The sequence below is a fragment of the Misgurnus anguillicaudatus genome, chromosome 24 (genome assembly GCF_027580225.2).
Source record: "Misgurnus anguillicaudatus chromosome 24, ASM2758022v2, whole genome shotgun sequence".
Classification (NCBI taxonomy): domain Eukaryota; kingdom Metazoa; phylum Chordata; class Actinopteri; order Cypriniformes; family Cobitidae; genus Misgurnus; species Misgurnus anguillicaudatus.
The window spans coordinates 9,140,193-9,146,457 of record NC_073360.2 but is presented as its reverse complement, the minus strand read 5'-3'; positions in this window follow the sequence as shown (position 1 = coordinate 9,146,457).

Sequence of the window (6,265 nt, the reverse complement as noted above, 5' to 3'; positions counted from 1 at the left end):
GCATAATTGCTACATGTACAAGAAATAAGCTTTCGTTAGTATTGGGCCGTGCGCACTTGCCGCGTGCACGCAGGTTGTCACGTTTCACGTGCACGGTCGTGTATGGTGCGGACTTCGATCTTTTCTGGAATGCCAGTGTGGCGGAGGATCTTCATTAAACAAATAATTCAGAACTTCTTAAGTGCATATCATGTAAGACTGTTAGCACAAAACTGTCACGTTTAATCATGCTATTATGGTTAGTCAAAGTTTAAGCTGTAAACTTTCATCTAGAAGGCTATTACTTTCGGAGTACGTCCATCTATCAACTGCACAACCCTACTGATACCGCTCCTCAGTTTTTGGGGGGTCTTAATTTACATTGTAAACAGAGAATTTTATAATCATCTGTGTGTCATGGCAAAGCAGGCAAGACAAGGCAATGGATCCAAATGCAATGGTTTATTTCTTAAAAACCCCAAAGCGCACAAAGCAGAACCAGAATGAAGACCAGAATACAGGACTAAAAAGTGATGACAGCAAACTATACTCGACAAAGGACAACTGAAACACAAGGACTGTATATATTCATGTGGGTAAACAAGATATCAAGACACACCTGGGAAACAATCTAGAACAAGGACCAACGAACTACAAGAACTACAGACATGGATGACATTACAGAACTTCAAATAAAGAGTACAAGACTGGGGAAACACAAGACACGACAGTGACACAGTGCAATCTTTATCATCAGTCAGATTTGTTTGTAACCATCTAATCTTCTCCCTACTTTTATAATGACAATATAAAAGCATGCCTACATCAATTGTCTCTCTTCATCAGAAGCCGCGCTCCTAATTTCACCGTGTGCAGGAAAACACTATGACATTCAATTCAATAATGGCAAGCAATAATCAAGGTATGTTTTAAGCAAATTACTGGTGGTGGTGGCGTATTCAACCATGCTATATCATGGCCTTTGCACCATTTATATAATTTCTCACTCTGGCATAACATTGCCTTCTGCGGCCTACGCGGCCTCTCTGCTGTCAAGCCTAACAAGGCTTTATTTTCCAGCGGCCTACGCGGCCTCTCTGCTCTCAAGCCTAATGTGGCAGCCTTCTACGGATATCCTTTACTGCTGACGTTATGGTCAACATTTACGGACATATTAATGGTATGTATCTTTTGTCAATACTCGTGGTGGTGAATCTTATTGCAAGCTAACCTGTTGGCTTTTCCTACTGGGCATATTGTTGCCTTCTACGGCCTACGCGGCCTATCTAACCCTGGCATATCTTTGCCCTTCATGGCCTACACAGCCTCTCTCAGCACGGCATATCATTGCCTTCTATGGGCTATGCGGCCTTTCCCACTCGGCATATTGTAGGCCTACGCGGCCTATCTCTATCTGGCATATCGTTGCCTTCTATGGCCTACGCGGCCTATCTCTATCTGGCATATCGTTGCCTTCTATGGCCTACGCAGCCTATCTCTGTCTGGCATATCGTTGCTTCTAAAGCCTACGTGGCTTTGTCCCACTAGGCATATGTCACCGGGTGACTATGATGGGGCGGAACCGAAAGTGGCGGAGAAAGGTTCCGCCTGAAGATGGTTTCCGCCCGGGCCCGATTTTTAACTACACATTTTACTTCCTGGTCTCCCTGGCAACACAGATCACGGGCAGATGAGCCACAGGTGTTACAGATTAAGCTGGCAACTAGTGATTGGAGGAGAGAAGAGAGACAAGACCCATAAAAGGTCCAAGGAAAGCACAAACAAGGAGAGTTGTTTTGGGCACGAGCTCCATTGCTGCTTAGGGCAGAAAAATTCACACGCTCCGTCCTTGGAGGAGCCGGAGGGCGCCGTTGATCCACGGAGTGCTTATAGCAAGAGGAAAGAGTGCGGCAGCCAAGAGAGGCGAAAAGGACGGAGCTGTGATATTTAAAGGAGCACTGCACCACGAGGACGCTTTTGTGTGCTTAGTGTGTGAGTTGAGGTGCGGAGCTGTGCTCGTCCGATACGCATTGGAGGCTGGTTGTACTTTCTCTCTCTCTCTCTGTCGTAGTTCGCAGTGGATGTTGGAGTAAGAGAAAACCCTGTGGGTAGAGGAAACATCGGTATACGTGACACATTTAGAGAAACCAAGGAAGAAGGAAACGAAACAGTTTTGCAAAACATTAACCAAGAGGACCGCTGTGAGTATTAGCTTCTGGATGTAAATGAAGTGTAACCACTAACCTGTGCATTTATCGAACACCTCCAGGAAGAGGAGGGCGGCCCTGCCCCTGATCCAGCGCGGTAGGTGAGCCGCAGGAATAGTTGGACTCAGCAGCCACAGCAGCAGAACTAAACATCCCGGCCGTATTGTCATCGCCCCCATCCGACCTCAGCGAAGTGGAGGACGTCGGGCGTCTCTTGTGTACACCTGTAGTGTGGTGGGTGAGTCCATGTAATTTGAAAACCTTTCACGTTGAAGTGGTGCTGTGTATTTGCTGTGGGTTGCTGTGCAAGTGCTGTGTGTCTTGTCAGACGTACCCCGCATCATCCATTTTACTGAGGAAGAGACGGAGAGGCTGACGGTCGCAAGTAATATCATTCATTATACGCTGTGTGCGGTTGAAGTGTGAAGTGACGGTGTGGGCCTCTGGAAGCTGCCCCCGTCTGTCTGTCGACAGGTTTCGGAGTGTGGCGGTGAAGACTTGAAAGCTGGCAGTGTGTGTGTGAGTACAACTACGGGCCTTTGCATTGCTACTTCACCTGTGTGTTTTCCCTTGTGGCAGAGTGAGAGGCGAAGGTGTTCCGCCGCCCCGTGGTCTCTACAAAAGGGCGCCCCTGTCCGGTATTCGATCGCCCTACGGGCATTGAGGATAGGGCAGCGCTCGGCCCGGTGAGACGGTGTGACAGTTCGCCCCCTGCTGACCAGCGAACTCGCCGAGAGGGTTTTGCCCCCGGCGCCTTCTGGGGAAATCATCGCCCGTTTGCCCTTCTGTGTAGGCCAGCCATCGTAAGCCCGCCCCCGTGCATTGTCGATCAGGACGCCGTACAGCGGAGAGGTGAGAAGCATCTAAGTTGAACTAACCGTGTTGTTGTGTCCAAGCTGCCTGTGGAGAAAGAGAGAACGAGAGTGAACGTCAGGAGAACGAACTGCGGACCGTCATACGTACCCAGAGCTGTAAACAGCGAAGAGGTGAGGAGCATCCAAGTTGAATTAACCGTGTTGTTGTGTCCAAGCTGCCTGTGGAGAAAGAGAGAACGAGAGTGACCGTCAGGAGAACGAACTGCGGACCGCCATACGTACCCAGAGCTGTAAACAGCGAAGAGGTGAGGAGCATCCAAGTTGAATTAACCGTGTTGCTGTGTCCAAGCTGCCTGTGGAGAAAGAGAGAACGAGAGTGAGCAGTGAAGCATCAGCCTAACGCGATACAGGTACAACGGGTGAAGAGAGAGTTAAACCCTTAAATCACACTATTTTGTCTTTGCCTCCAGGAAAGAAGAGGAGGGCGCCACGGATAGCGGAGTTTGGCAGGAGCCTGTGTTTCCCGTCTCCCCCCCCTATACCTTTGGTCACCAGCCCCCCCCTGGAACCCCCGTTGCCCTCTTCCCCTTCTTGCCACCTCCCTGTGTCGTGGTCTGCCTGGAAGGCAGAGAGGAAGCTTAGTTTTAATTGCCCCTTCCCCATTTCCCAAGTTATTTTAAATATTTAAATAAAGTTTGTTTTAATACTTACCTGTTCTTGTGTTGTCTGGTCATTGGGTTGGCTTTGGGGACCTCCTCGAGGTGGAAGTTGAGAAGGGGCGTGGCTTTAGTCAAACACAGCCAGCCCCTGGTGGTGACAGATTTTGGCGTAGTCGGCAGGGTCCCACCTCGAGTTGAGTAACCAAGGTCACCCAATGGCCGGCAACGGAGAGCTTGAGGCCCTTCCTGTTTTTAGAGGGAAACCCCACACATTTTACCTGTCCCTACGAAGAGCCCGTTCTAGGGACTAGAACGGTTTGGCAGGGGGGGATGTCACCGGGTGACTATGATGGGGCGGAACCGAAAGTGGCGGAGAAAGGTTCCGCCTGGAGACGGTTTCCGCCCGGGCCCGATTTTTAACTGCACATATTTGCTTCCTGGTCTCCCTGGCAACACAGATCACGGGTAGATGAGCCACAGGTGTTACAGATTAAGCTGGCAACTAGTGATTGGAGGAGAGAAGAGAGACAAGACCCATAAAAAGTCCAAGGAAAGCACAAACAAGGAGAGTTGTTTTGGGCACGAGCTCCATTGCTGCTTAGGGCAGAAAAATTCACACGCTCCGTCCTTGGAGGAGCCGGAGGGCGCCGTTGATCCACGGAGTGCTTATAGCAAGAGGAAAGAGTGCGGCAGCCAAGAGAGGCGAAAAGGACGGAGCTGTGATATTTAAAGGAGCACTGCACCACGAGGACGCTTTTGTGTGCTTAGTGTGTGAGTTGAGGTGCGGAGCTGTGCTCGTCCGATACGCATTGGAGGCTGGTTGTACTTTCTCTCTCTCTCTCTGTCGTAGTTCGCAGTGGATGTTGGAGTAAGGGAAAACCCTGTGGGTAGAAGAAACATCGGTATACGTGACACATTTAGAGAAACCAAGGAAGAAGGAAACGAAACAGTTTTGCAAAACATTAGCCAAGAGGACCGCTGTGAGTATTAGCTTCTGGATGTAAATGAAGTGTAACCACTAACCTGTGCATTTATCGAACACCTCCAGGAAGAGGAGGGCGGCCCTGCCCCTGATCCAGCGCGGTAGGTGAGCCGCAGGAATAGTTGGACTCAGCAGCCACAGCAGCAGAACTAAACATCCCGGCCGTATTGTCATCGCCCCCATCCGACCTCAGCGAAGTGGAAGACGTCGGGCGTCTCGTGTGTACACCTGTAGTATGGTGGGTGAGTCCATGTAGTTTGAAAACCTTTCACGTTGAAGTGGTGCTGTGTATTTGCTGTGGGTTGCTGTGCAAGTGCTGTGTGTCTTGTCAGACGTACCCCGCATCATCCATTTTACTGAGGAAGAGACGGAGAGGCTGACGGTCGCAAGTAATATCATTCATTATACGCTGTGTGCGGTTGAAGTGTGAAGTGACGGTGTGGGCCTCTGGAAGCTGCCCCCGTCTGTCTGTCGACAGGTTTCGGAGTGTGGCGGTGAAGACTTGAAAGCTGGCAGTGTGTGTGTGAGTACAACTACGGGCCGTTGCATTGCTACTTTACCTGTGTGTTTTCCTTTGTGGCAGAGTGAGAGGCGAAGGAGTTCCGCCGCCCCGTGGTCTCTACAAAAGGGCGCCCCTGTCCGGTATTCGATCGCCCTACGGGCATTGAGGATGGGGCAGCGCTCGGCCCGGTGAGACGGTGTGACAGTTCGCCCCCTGCTGACCAGCGAACTCGCCGAGAGGGTTTTGCCCCCAGGCCTTCTGGGGAAATCATCGCCCGTTTGCCCTTCTGTGTAGGCCAGCCGTCGTAAGCCCGCCCCCGTGCATTGTCGATCAGGACGCCGTACAGCGGAGAGGTGAGAAGCATCTAAGTTGAACTAACCGTGTTGTTGTGTCCAAGCTGCCTGTGGAGAAAGAGAGAACGAGAGTGAACGTCAGGAGAACGAACTGCGGACCGTCATACGTACCCAGAGCTGTAAACAGCGAAGAGGTGAGGAGCATCCAAGTTGAATTAACCGTGTTGTTGTGTCCAAGCTGCCTGTGGAGAAAGAGAGAACGAGAGTGACCGTCAGGAGAACGAACTGCGGACCGCCATACGTACCCAGAGCTGTAAACAGCAAAGAGGTGAGGAGCATCCAAGTTGAATTAACCGTGTTGCTGTGTCCAAGCTGCCTGTGGAGAAAGAGAGAACGAGAGTGAGCAGTGAAGCATCAGCCTAACGCGATACAGGTACAACGGGTGAAGAGAGAGTTAAACCCCTAAATCACACTATTTTGTCTTTGCCTCCAGGAAAGAAGAGGAGGGCGCCACGGATAGCGGAGTTTGGCAGGAGCCTGTGTTTCCCGTCTCCCCCCCCTATACCTTTGGTCACCAGCCCCCCCCTGGAACCCCCGTTGCCCTCTTCCCCTTCTTGCCACCTCTCTGTGTCGTGGTCTGCCTGGAAGGCAGAGAGGAAGCTTAGTTTTAATTGCCCCTTCCCCATTTCCCAAGTTATTTTAAATATTTAAATAAAGTTTGTTTTAATACTTACCTGTTCTCGTGTTGTCTGGTCATTGGGTTGGCTTTGGGGACCTCCTCGAGGTGGAAGTTGAGAAGGGGCGTGGCTTTAGCCATTAACAGCCAGC